Source organism: Saccopteryx leptura, chromosome 2 (assembly GCF_036850995.1).
Source record: "Saccopteryx leptura isolate mSacLep1 chromosome 2, mSacLep1_pri_phased_curated, whole genome shotgun sequence".
Lineage (NCBI taxonomy): Eukaryota > Metazoa > Chordata > Mammalia > Chiroptera > Emballonuridae > Saccopteryx > Saccopteryx leptura.
Genome location: NC_089504.1, coordinates 195837074 through 195851028, shown reverse-complemented (window position 1 = coordinate 195851028; position 13955 = coordinate 195837074). Strand labels below are relative to the sequence as shown.

Here is a 13955-nt window from a genome sequence, read left to right as displayed (position 1 = left end):
TGTCATGCACTTAATAATATGCCAGAAACTGTGCAGACAATAAACCTAGCCTCTTTAACCCTAGTTCAACATTGTCATTGATGTTTGTTATGGATATACTACAGATCATTCTATAGTAGCATGTAAAGTGTTTAGTCTTATTGCAGACTTTATGATCTCATCTCCTTAAAAAACCTAGAAAAGCAATAGTTTTAAGCCCTCTGATTCCCATCTGGGTTTACTCCATTTTCTTTGTGATTCTTCTATAGTCCAGACACCTAGAATTCATGAGAATACTCCTTGGAAGGGCTAATGAGTGCAGGAGGCAGCAAGACTATATCTGTGCTCTGAAGACACTAGTCCCATTGATGTGGTCTAAAAGCCTCATTAGCAGTTTTTAGGGGCAAATTGTGATTTTGTCTGTCCCCTACATTATACTCTTCTACACTCAGAACTTAATCATTATTTTTATTTTTCTCTCAAGATTCCTTTACTTTCATGTTACTGACAATTTTTTTATTTACAAGTAAGAATGAAGGTCAACACTACAATTTCTCCCATTGCTTTCTGAAACAGCTGAAAAAAATCACATCACTGGTAAAGTATTTAAGGTGTTTATTTTCAGAATGTTTATTTTTACACAATGAAAATCAGACCTAATAGCAAGGAAAACTATGTCAATTATTACTTAATAATCAGTTAACTGTCCAGGGCAATATAGAAGTGGTTAAGAACACAGAATCTCTGGCTAAATACTGCTTCTGAATCTAGTCTCCATTACCTACTGGACATATAATCTTGGATACGTTCTGTGATTTCGCTGTACCTGTTTTCTCATCTGTATAATAGTACTGCCTTATAACATTGTGAGGGTTCTTGCAATGATAGATAAATTCATCATCTCTGTTGTTAAAAATGCAGAATGTAATTGAGAAATGTGAATGAGTAAGTAGTTGGAGAGTGTAGTTGGAGTGTGTGTGTGTTTAAGTAAAGATTAATATGTACAGATATTTCAGTGCTATAACAGATGTGTTCATGCTTGTGTAAATACTTTTCTTTATTGGTTTTACTCTACCTCTTCTATAACTTTTTTATATGTACTAGTTATCAAAGTATTGTTATAATTATCAGTTTTATCTCATAAAATATTGATTTTATTTTTAAAATTATATACTGTACAATCTTTTATAATATGACTATAATTTTATAATTATAAGCAATAATAATATTTATTAATTGATTTCAATTTTTCCTTTCTACTGATTGGTTGTGTCAGCAGAAACAATGTCCTGAGACATGCAAAGATGCATGAAACCATAAATTTTGCTTTTTTCTGAGCTGTGTAGTAGAGCTATATTTCAGAGCATGATTCCTTAGAATGACCTAATCAGTGGCATTTAGTAGAGAAACTTAACACACTCCAAGTGTTATTCTAATGCTCATGATTCAGATAATTGACACATATAGGTCTTTCCTATAGCACTTTTATATTCAGAAAAAAAATTGATAGATTCTAGTCAGAAGACCTGGGTAAGAACTCTGTGTACCTTCTCTAAGCCTCACTTTTCTTATTATTAAATAGGGGTAGTTATAAAATCAATAAAAGTATTATGATTTCAATAAAATGCAACCTCTGAGTCAACCTTCAGTATATGTATTCTTTTTTGTTTTGTTTTGTTTTATTTTGTTTTGTTTTGTTTGTTTGTTTGTTTTTTCATTTTTTCTGAAGCTGGAAACAGGGAGAGACAGTCAGATAGACTCCCGCATGCGCCTGACCGGGATCCACCCGGCACGCCCACCAGGGGGTGATGCTCTGCCCACCAGGGGGCGATGCTCTGCCCATACTGGGTGTCGCCATGTTGCGACCAGAGCCACTCTAGTGCCTGAGGCGGTGGCCACAGAGCCATCCCCAGCGCCCGGGCCATCCTTGCTCCAATGGAGCCTTGGCTGCGGGAGGGGAAGAGAGAGACAGAGAGGAAAGTGCGGCGGAGGGGTGGAGAAGCAAATGGGCCCTTCTCCTGTGTGTGTGTGTCCTGGCTGGGAATCGAACCCGGGTCCTCCACACACTAGGCCAACGCTCTACCGCTGAGCCAACCGGCCAGGGCCTTCGGTATATGTATTCTATAGAATAAAAAATAAGATTGCTTTTATTTACATTTTGAATCAAGCTCCCCCATTAATTTGACTAGTTTGAGAGAATTTTGAATTCCAGTTAAAATGATCATATTGTTATTATTTCCTGGGAACGACTAAGACTAAAGATAATTGTATTTTAAAAAGAGGGGCAACAACCTTCTCCTCCCTCTTTGAACCCACCATATTTGAGTAGAGAAGAGAATCAGAAAGAGTTTTCAATGATTTAGGCAGTGGAAAGTTCGAAGTTAAAGACATGCATATTTTTTAAGTACAGCTATTATAAGGCATTTATTTAGGGTAAAATAATAATATGTAATACACAGCATCACATTTTAACTGCTATGTGCCAACTTTATAATGCTTTATAATTTTATCTCAACTATTAAGTCTTATTATTTCCTTCAAGCTCTATGTTTTTATTTCCTGGAGCCCATAAATGAGAGTGGTGATTAATTGAACTTTGTCATGATATCGTGAGGTATAGTTATTGGTTAAACTCTGTATATAAGAAAACCAAAGAAGTTACATAGCCTGTTTGGGATATTTTATAGTAATTTTGTCTTTTCATAAATTTGTGCTCCTCCTTTTCTTTTTAAATAGCTTTGAGTTTAACATCCTATAAACATCACCAAAAATAGTCTTGAATGTCAATGTCATTGTGCATTAGAATATATATGATATATACTATAGTTTTTCAGGTCTTAAAAGCTATTCCTTTTGTAATGTATTTAAACTTTGCCATTACTTTGTAGCTCTAATCTCAGAATTTTTAGAATTGTATTAAACTTAATTATTTTTTACCCTTGTTACTTTATCATTAATTTTTTAAACTTGACTAGTTGGGATTTTACCAATGTAGAAACATATCCTTTTATTAGATATAGACTATAGCATGGACTCTTAAAGCAACCATTTGCTCTGTTTCCTCAGGGATGCTTTTAGTTAATGCCCGATATACTGGGGTAATTATAAAGGATACTCACTTTCATTTTCTAAATGGGTCACTATGAAAAATTAAAGTAGGCATCCTCAATAATTAGAAATTTTGTGGCCACTCTATAATATAAAGTCAATTTCTGACTTTTGTTGCTAAAATTATTTTTTCAAAATATAGATATTCTGATCTGTTGTCTTCAAAAAGTTTTTTGAACTTTGCAGCTTATACAGTTTTGGTTTCAAAAGTATTGTTGTAAAAAAGCTAGTTAATTTTTTGACATGTGTTGGGCACTCAGTGAATAATTGCTGAATTAACCTCTCTCAACTGAACATCAGAATTTATTACTACTCTGGTCTTCTATAAAAGCAGGAAGGAGTCCAAGATGTTAATTCTTTTGACAAATATTGGTTAAGCACTATGTATATACCAATCTGCTTTAAGCACTGAAAGACACAGCAGTAAAGAAAATAGTCCCATGCTTTTGTTCCAGATGACCTTTATAAGATAATAATATATATTTATTAAGTTATATTGATGAGATTTTGCTGTCTTATACAAATTGCTTTCACAAAAGGACGACTTCATTTAAAACATTACCTGTTCTTAGTAAGACTGCTCAATGATGCATGCTAACTTTATACCATTAATTTGTACTGGGTATATTATTTTTTCTCTCATTAACAGGTTGCCCAACATCTTAAGCCCTCCTGGAGTTGACAGTGGCCATTGCCCCTGATTTTTATGTTACATTTAATATAAAAGAATCACAAAAAATTAAATTCTTAGTAGTCTTGATATCTTCTGTGTTCTAGCGACAGCTTAATGTACATAAAAAAACTTCTTTCTTAGTCTTTGAAAACTTATTTTTTCTTATTGTAAGGGACAGGTTATTGTACTTTTTTTGTTTTATTTTGTTTTTGTTTTTTTTGTGACAGAGACAGAGAGAGGGACAGAAAGAAACAGACAGACAGAAAGGGAGAGAGATGAGAGGCATCAATTCTTCATTGCGGCACCTTAGTTGTTCATTGAGGCACCTTAGTTGTTCATTGATTGCTTTCTCATATGTGCCTTGCCAGGGGTGGGTGACTCCAGCAGACCGAGTGACTCCTTGCTCAAGCTAGCAACCTTGGGACCTTGGGCTCAAGCTGGTAAACCTTGCTTAAACCAGATGATCCCGTGCTCAAGCTGGTGACCTCAGGGTTTTGAACCTGGGTCTTCCGCATCCTAGTCTGACACTCTATCCACTGTGCCACCAGCTGGTCAGGCCTGTTATTGTAACTTTTAAAATGCATTCTGTACCGTTTGAAATAATTTCTCTTTAACAAAGAAACTTCTCTGTTATTTGGTTCTTAATAAAACCAATGAATATTTGAAAATTTTATTGACTTATGTTATAGATATAAAAGAAATAATCATGAATGTATATACCAAAGCATAGTTATTCAAAATGAGAACAATAGTTTCATAAAATCAGAACCATTTACCATTTGAAATAGACTTAAGATTACTACTACTACTACTTTAATTTCCTTATTTTTCAAATGTGCACAGTAAGTATGGGAAAGAAATGGTATTTGACTTGCCCAGTTCACAAAATAGTTTGTGGCAGCCTCAGAAATAAAAGCAAGATTTTTAAAATTTTTACTTTTTAAAAAGCATTCTGATTTTATTTTATTTATTTTTAAATGGATATTACTACTGTCTTTTTAATTTTTTTTATTTATTCACTTTAGAGGGTGAGAAAGAGAGAGAGAAAGAGGAAGGGGAGGAGCAGGAAGCATCAACTCCAATTAGTGCCTTGACCAGACAAGCCCAGGGTTTCGAACTGGCGACCTCAGCTTTCCAGGTAGACCCTATCCACTGCACCACCACAGGTCAGGCACTAAAAAGCATTATGATTTTATTTATTTATTTATTTATTTATTTATTTATTTATTTATTTATTTATTTTGTATTTTTCTGAAGTTGGAAATGGGGAGGCAGACAGACTCCCGCATGCTCCCGACTGGGATCCACCTGGCATGCCCATCAGGGGAAGATGCTCTGCCCATCTGGGGTGTCGCTCTGCCACAATCAGAGCCATTCTAGTGCCTGAGGCAGAGGCCACAGAGCCATCCTCAGCACCCGGGCAAACTTTGCTCCAATTGAGCCTTGGCTTCAGGAAGGGAAGAGAGAGAGAGAGGAAGGAGAGGGGGAGGGGTGGAGAAGCAGATGGACGCTTCTCCTGTGTGCCCTGGCCGGGAATCGAACCCGGGACTCCCGTACGCCAGGCTGACGCTCTACCACTGAGCCAACCAGCCAGCGCCAAAAGCATTCTGATTTTAAATGTAATACTTTAACTTTAAAAAATATAAAGAAGATACAGAAAAAAATTAAAATGTCTAATTAACTTAATCTGTATGTTAACATAATTATAAAACTTTTCACATATATATGTATCTTTTAAATAATATTGAATTTAAACTCTATAAAAATTTTATATTTTGCTTTTGACACTAAAAGAAATAATATGTGATAATTTATGAGGGATCTACACATTTGGTTTAGAAGAAAGAAGTAGTAGTTTATAAAATATAGAAAAACCCTGGATTTTTAAATTAAAAATTTACTATTCTAATGAAATAAATTTAGAATAAATGTGAAAGTAAATGTGAACACTTCAATTTCATTTAATAAAAATAATTATTTCATGGCTAATTTAAGTGTTCGTTCTATTGCTAGTTGTGACCCTAGCCATTTTTGTGATATTAGAAAATTAATGTCTATTGATATGTTCATTTATACAATAGACATAAAACAAAATAAGGTCTTTAAACATTTTTAAAATTTTAGTTTTAGAAGTGGAATGCTGTTCTCAAATAAAATCAGGTCAGAAGCCCAATATATAGGGCAGATAAAACTGTAACTGATCTGGTTGGATTAGAGGTGAGACCTCAGAGTTCACCCTCTCATCTCTCCTGCCCTTCAGATGATGCCCCTGGTACCTTGGTGACATCCTCAGAGCACAAAAAGACTGAAGTCACTGGAATAGATCATCACTTAGAATATCTATAATTTTAAACTAGACATTTCATTTCTGCTTTTGTTTTTGTCAGCATCTAAAATTTCAATATAATTTAAAGCCCCACTAGATGGCAGTAGATCAAATCTTTGTTCAAATAGTTTCAATAGACATTCTTCAGTCCAACAGTTAAGCGCATACTTGGATTTCTCAGAAAACTTTATGAAAATTTTTATTTTCTCATACTTTACAATTGAAAGTTATTTTTTAGCTTCTCAATTTATTCTCACTTGGTGTTCTGTTTTAAAGATATTATGGAATTATTGTTTAATCCAAAAATCTTTATGATGCTTAGTAAAATATCACTTGCTCTAGACATGGAAAATTTTTAAAATTGAATAATATTTAAATAAATAAATTTATACAAGCATCTTAATGTATTAAAAATACATTTTTTTTTATTTTCCACCTTTACTAGAAGCCTAATCTTGAAAAGGTAATGGTGACCTGGTTACTCATCTTTCCTTTCCCTTATCAATTAAACCACACCCTTCTTCCAAACCACTGAAATTCTAAAGATAATGCTAGTCTGCATTGTGTTGTATGTTAACCTTACAAGGAGATGCTTTCATATTATACTGGTGATGGGAGCGCATAATAAGTATAGCTCGGCAGTGAGGTAGTTCAGGAAGCTGTGCCCACATTTCCAAGGTTAAGTGAACAAGAGCCTCATGGATTCAGCAGATTTTCCAGAACCAACAATTTCAGTTAACCTCTTGCCAACACCGAGGCCCCAGAAGTTGCCCCCTTGTCCAACTTGTTGGCATTGCTTATTAATACTCTCCAAGAGAGAAGAGCCAGTGGAGTCAACTTGTAATCTTAACATAGATCTCCCTTCATGGGCAACTCTGACTGCTACTTTAAGCTGCTTGGATCTTATTGAAGGCAGTTTATACATAGAAAGGTCAATGTAAAAGATCAAAGTTTTTCCTGTTTCCAGATGAAATTAATAATAGCTCCCCATTTTGCCCTCAGAATTTTCCCCTTAGGATGATAAATGACATGATTACCTGAATATAGTTATCCTTGCCTTAAGCATTAATTCTTGCTCTTCAGGCCAGGGTCATGAATTAGCTAATTGAAAAAGAACTGCCTTAGGCTACTTTCTTAGGACTGCCAATTATGTAGTTCACAGCATAAAAGAAAAGAGAATTTAAAAGAGAAGAGTAACTTTAAATTCAGGTTTCTACCTCATTAGTTAAATTTTATCTACTAGGTGCACTCTTTTTCTAATGCTTTTATATAATGAAAAATAGGATTTTCACTAATAAGAATATTGTAAAAGTATTTAAGTGGGTTGCTTGTATTGCGTTATAAATACCAGAGAAAATACTAAAATTAGAGCTCCGAAGATGGTTAGTTCACAACCTCTTAAGTTGTGGACCGAATTTTAAATTATCATTCTTAATAATAATTCACATCACCACTAAATGTATGGGAATTAGTTATAATTCCATCTATGTCATTACCCAAAATTCTCTTAAATAATTATATCTTTAGAGTTTAAAGTATTCTTTCCTCATATTAGTCCTCTATCATTTTAACTTAATACAATTAACATAGAGAACTATAGCTTGCAAAATCTTTAATTTTTTTTTTTTTTTTTGACTTCAGAACAACAGATTTATAATAAACAAAACTTTTTTTTCTTTAATAATGCCAGGGCCTGACCTGTGGTGGTGCAGTGGATAAAACATTGACCTGGAACACTGAGATTGCCGGTTCAAAACCCTGGGCTTACCTGGTCAAGGCACATATGGGTGTTGATGCTTCCTGCTCTTACCACCTTCTCTCTCTCTCTCTCTCTCTCTCTCTCTCTCTTTCTCCCCCCCTCCACCTAAAGTGATTAACTAAAAAAAAATTAAAAAGAGAGAGAGAATGGCAGGTAACAATTTTATTCAGAAATAAAAAGAGTGTTGCCTGACCAGGTGGTGGTGCAGTGGATAGCATGTTAAACTGGGATGCGGAGGACCCAGGTTCAAGACCCCGATGTCACCAGCTTTAGCGCGGGCTTATCTGGTTTGAGCAGGGCTCACCAGCTTGAGCCCAAGGTCACTGACTCGAGCAAGGGGTCACTCGGTCTGCTGAAGTGCCCCCCCCCCAATCAGGGCACATATGAGAAATCAATCAATGAACCACTAAGGAACCACAGTGAAGAATTAATATTTCTCATCTCTCTCCCTTCCTGTCTGTCTGTCCTTGTCTGTCCCTCTCTGTCTCTACCACACAAAAAAAGAAATAAAAAAGGTTTTGCAAATCTATTTGTATATGAAAATGAAATTTTACAAATTTATCAATTTCAGAATGTAAAACAGTAATGAAAAATCTAAATTGATTCAAGTTCACTACCTTAAAATAATGCTGTATTTTTTCCTTTTCTATTTTTTTACTAGCATAAACAACAGTGCTTAACTTAGCTGAAAGCAACATTAATCCATTATTTAAAGTAGAAAATCTATATTTGAAAGTTATATTCCATATACACTAAATTAGAAATCCCATGGCTGAGAGTATAATGAATAAATATTAAGTGACTGAAATGTTTCACCAGAATAGACTGAGAGGTACTGTTTTTCAAAATATAAAAGTTGTTTGTTTGTTTTTTTTTCATGGAGGTTTGCGCTGAGGTTTTTGCCTATCTCCTTGTGGAATATCCAAAAGACAGATTAAATTATAACTTGAGGCATTTTGTTTAGAATAATTTTATGAATTCTTGCTTCCCTTCTATCAGTGAAGGCTCCTAAAGACATTTGTGCTAAGCTTTTCTCTACAAATCACATATTTTACTTACAGCATTTTGGACCTGATCATGCTGAATTGAAGGGCAGCTCACCTTTTGACCTCACTGCAGTTACTGTATTACTTTGTGTAAATAAAGAATGGAAATAGCCACTTCTTTGGCTGAAAACTTCCTATGGCTTTCTGAATGATATACTTCTTTTTACCCAACCCCATTTCACTTTCCTCCTCTTGAGTACAAAGAAAGAGTAAATTTCTCAGCCCTTAAAAGCTATGTGGCATTATAAGACTAGTCTTGGTCAATGGATGTGATCAGAAGGCATCAGAGAGAGTCACTTCCTTGAAGAGACTTGAGGAGCCAGGGTGCTCATTGTGGTGCTTCCTGTCATAGTGGGGATGTAGACCATGTGTTGAGTTGGTGGAGCCCCAACGTGGAAACAGACTGGACTCCCGATGCTGACTGAAGAGGTGCTAAAAGTGATATAGAGTGAAGGGAAATATTCTGAGTACTAAGTAAAGAAGAAATACTTTTATGTCTTACACCACTGAAATTTCAGGCTTCATTTGCTATCAGACTATAACTTGGCTCTTTTTGACTAACCTAAGGAATATATAAAGTTTTATTTTTTAATTTAATTTTATTTTTCTGATGTATTAATCCTTGCTATGACTGAGATTCTTTCAAGCAAGTGTGGAATGAGACAGGTGATTACATCAAAGTACAAAAGATATATAATTAGGCTATCAAACAAATAGTATTTAGTTTGACCAAAATGTGGAAAAAATTATTCAGAATCTCTAAGATTATTTTAGCCACCAAATATAATCTGTAAGAAGAATTTATAAGAAAAGAAGGAAAACTCTGTGATATTTTAGTTTGTTGTTTAAAATGTCAATTTCTAATTTTATAATTCTCAGTTTTTCCTTGCAAAGTAATAGCATTGTAGAACTAGACAGATACTTAAGATTCTATGGCACATAAAATCTTTAAGCATGAATAAGTGATCACTTTACAGATATGGTAACTATATAACTATTTATATATCCTGTTCACTTGGGGCAGTCTCAGTTTATGCCTGTTTTCTAGTAATTCACAATAGAATCCCTTTCATAATTTTGTTAAGCAGTGTCCCTCAATAAATTCAGAAACAAGGAAATATGTATTTAAAAATTGTGCTGAATTGGATGACACATTATATCGCATAATGGGAGGGAGAGATTGATCAGGATAGTTTGGAAAACATGTATCTGATACAACTGTATTTCTTTCTCAGTTCTATGGAACATATCACTGCATATAAATGATATTAGGTGAAAATGTATATGCCAGCCCACAAAAGAATTTTAAGTCCATAACTGAGAAAAAGCTAATGATTAGTAAATATAAAATAAAAATTTAAAGATTTTGTATATTGATTCAGACCCATACATTGGGGAACAAAATTTTTGTTGCATCCACAAAAACATTTGTTCTTACCTAATTCGGGTGTGCTGATCACAAATCTGATATTAGTTTTTCACTGTAAACTACAGGTTTTTTTTGCAATTCCAGATTTTAGGTTTTCATCTTATTGTAAAATTTTCAACATTTAGTTTAATAAAATGATGTAGAATGTCTTCCTGGGCATCATCTTTGTGAAAATATAATAATTTAATAATTTATATAATACAGTAAATACACTAATACACTAAAAGATATGATTGCATCAGAATTTGTCTACAATTTCAAAATAGAACATATGAAAACACTTATTTTAATCATAAAATTTGTGCAAAACTTATTTAAATTCTATTCAGGCAAAAATTTGCGTTTGTAGCTCTTGTGTTTGTGTACTTGTTGAGGACAATCTCATTTGATGCTCCAGCAGTAGTCTGCTCATCACTAACAGCTCCAAGATTTTCAGTAAACTTATCAAGGTGACTGTTCAGGAAGTGAATCATAACACTCATGTTACATCTAATGTCGAGGAAAGCCAACAGCATCCTGTGAGCCAGAAGTTCATAGTTTTCTGCTTTTATGTTGCCAAGGAAGTTCTTTGTAACTGTCACAAAAGAGTGCCATGCTGCTTTCTCCTTCTTATTTATCTTCCTGGCAAATTCTTCGTCATGTTTGAGGGTTCAAATTTGAGGTCCATCGAATACACCTGCTTTTATCTTCTCGAAAGACAAGGCAGGAAAAGCAGAAATAATATGTTGAAAGCATTCATTTTCTCTATTCAAAGCCTGAACAAACTGCTTTATTAAGCAAAGTTTGATGTGAAGTGGGGGAAAAATGATCCTGTATCGATTAACTACAGAGTCGTAATATCTTCTGTGTCCAGTGTTTCTCCCAAGTTCAGTTGTCCCACAAACACAGAAACAAGGATACTTCAAGAAACCTCTCTGTTGTCCTAGCAGGACATTTACCATTTTAAGATCACAGAAATGATCCAGTTATGCTCCTCAGACTTCAGAAAGTCAAGGATAATTTTTATGTCATTATAATCTTCTTGCAGATGAGTTGAATAAACAATTGGAACCGCTGCATAACATTACCATTGTGTAGGAGAACACATTTCAGACTCCGTTTAGAGCTGTCAAGAAATAGCGCCATTCTGTTGGACTGTCAGTGGTAATGCCTAGCTGGCTGAGAAGACTACTGATATCATGACAGTAAACAAAGTGTTTGTCTTCAGAAAAAAAGTCCACAAAAATTTGTTCACACTTCCTGAAATGGGATACTTTAGCTGACCGGTGAAGTACATTCTTTTCTTGAAGCCTGGAGGCTAATAAGTCAGCTGCTTTCTTTGATAGGCCCAAATCTCTTAATAAGTCATTCAATTTGGGTTGGCTAAACTGCTGAAGTTTAATGACTGCTTAGCATCAGAAGAAGACCCTTCAGATTCTGCAACCATTTCCTCATGCATCTTATCAAAATACACTTGATCACCGTGTTCACTTTCTTTATCCTTTGAAGAAATAAAACCATTGAAAACTGGAACCAAGAGTGTCTCAGAGTGTGGGATAGGTCGTATTGCTGAAGGAATATTAGGATATGTTATCATATGCCATTTTTTCTTGCTGATGCCCTTTGTATGGATCAGACAGAAATAATAGTCACTGCTGTGGTCCTTAGGTTCACGCCAAACCATGGGAATACCAAAAGGCATTCCTTTGCATTTTCCTTTTGTCCAGCCATGAAGCATTTCCTCACTATTATGACACACAATATGAGGAGCCCAGTTCTTGTCTTGACAGCCAAGGGGAACTTGAAAATAGGCAATATATGCACATGTCACAAATGATGAAATATTGCGCCTTTGACGTTGAAGTGTGTAACAGCCACATATATAATAGAAGGTGTCAGGACTATTCTTACATTTATGCCTACTTGAAGAAGCCATGATTCAATCTTAATACAAAATAAGAGGGTGTTTTAATCAGATAATAATTTTTTACATTTAAAAACAACTACAATTATGTAAAAGTGATATTTGTAAAACATCAATTGCTTTGTGGTTATGTTCAATCCAAGAGTCGTTGCCCTTTAATTCCAATTTAAAAACCAATGCATGCCATTAACTGTAACAAATAAAAATTAAAGTTGCATAAAAACTAGAGCATGCACCAAAAAATGGATTTCAGATTTGGAATCAGCGATGCAGATATATATAGAAACAGTTCTAAAACCTCATGCAACAGAAAATGAGAAAAAATTTGTTCCCCAGTGTAACATCATGTATATAAAACATTATATCAAATTTAAAAATGTGGTCTCATTTTTACTAACTAACTTGCCACGGAATTTTAGAACATAGCTATTTTTTCATTTGGATATAAACAGTAGGTTTTAAATGCAGCTTTCTTAATGAGAAGTATTAATGTTTTATTTTTATTATAGAAATATTTAGAGATACCAAAAAAATTAATAGTATATATATTGAAACACCATGTACCTATTACCCCTAGTCCAAACAACCATCCACCAATGGCCAGTTCTACGTATACCCCAAACTAGTTTTTCTTTCTATATTGTTTTGAAGTAAATCCAGACATATATCATTGTATCCTTACACATTTCAGTATTTATCTCCAAATGACAAGTACTCTTTAATAGATGTGGTATTATTTGGTTTTCATATAATAGTATATGTTTAACAAACACTTGTCAAAATAGGTTTAAGTAGAAGTTTAATGTGTAGGCCACCTTAGATGGATACTATTTCTCAGACTAACAGTTGTCTTCCCATTTCACCTTTATCAGAATAAATTACCTTTAAACATTCCAAAAGTAAATTCTAAATTTCCCTTTAGACAATTTAGAAGTATATGCACACACTCCAGTCCAGAGATCAAGTACCTGCAAAGATGAGTTCTGCAGCTGTCTCCCTTTGAAGTTCTGCTCTGACACTTCAGATAACAGTATAACCCAGGTGTCCAGGGAACTCAGTGGGCTGCTCTTCCCAGAAGAATGAATATCTTCGGTTGACAGGTTAACTTCAAGAAACGTAATCCTAATGAATGGAACTTTTGTAGCAAATGCTAGAAGGACTAAAAAATGCCTTTTATTGGCCTGTTTATTGAGACTAGGGAGTAGCAGCATGTTATAAATAAATCACATTTTCTTTGTGCTAAAATCATTCTTGTATAATATTTTAATATACTTAGCCAGATTTGCAGAATAGGAAAATTATTCCTTTTCTGTTTCAGACCTCAGCATATAATTAAATCGTATCTCTTATTTAAAAGGAGAAAGCAAAACCAAGTTTTTTGTCTTTATCAAGCATGTAATTGAAAGAAGAAAAAGTTAATTTATTAAGTATAGCACTTATTTGGTACAGATTATGTTTTCACGAAATTAGAGAAATTTGGCAGGTTGTATAGTTGTTTATATATTATACCAATTTCATTTAATTCATATATATGTTTTTGTTTTTTATGTAAATAATACAAAATGATTAAGGTAGAACAGTATTGCTTATTGGGAGCATTGGAAATAGGGTTATTTTAATTGTTTTATGAGCATTCTTTGTTTGCTTTTTGTTCAATAGCATGTAGGTGGCATTTAATTTACGCATACAATTTAGATTCTGATATAGATGTAAACAGCATGTTAAATGAAAT

General features: G+C 34.1%; 1 long non-coding RNA gene across 1 annotated transcript in view; it reads left to right on the top strand.

Moving 5' to 3' along the window:
* Positions 1-13256, top strand: part of LOC136393273 (uncharacterized) — a 67573-nt gene extending 54317 nt beyond the window's left edge. Inside the window, exon 3 of the long non-coding RNA XR_010749072.1 lies at positions 13146-13256. This is a non-coding gene — a long non-coding RNA (uncharacterized lncRNA). The remainder of the gene's footprint in view (positions 1-13145) is intronic.
* Positions 13257-13955: the final 699 nt, after the last annotated feature.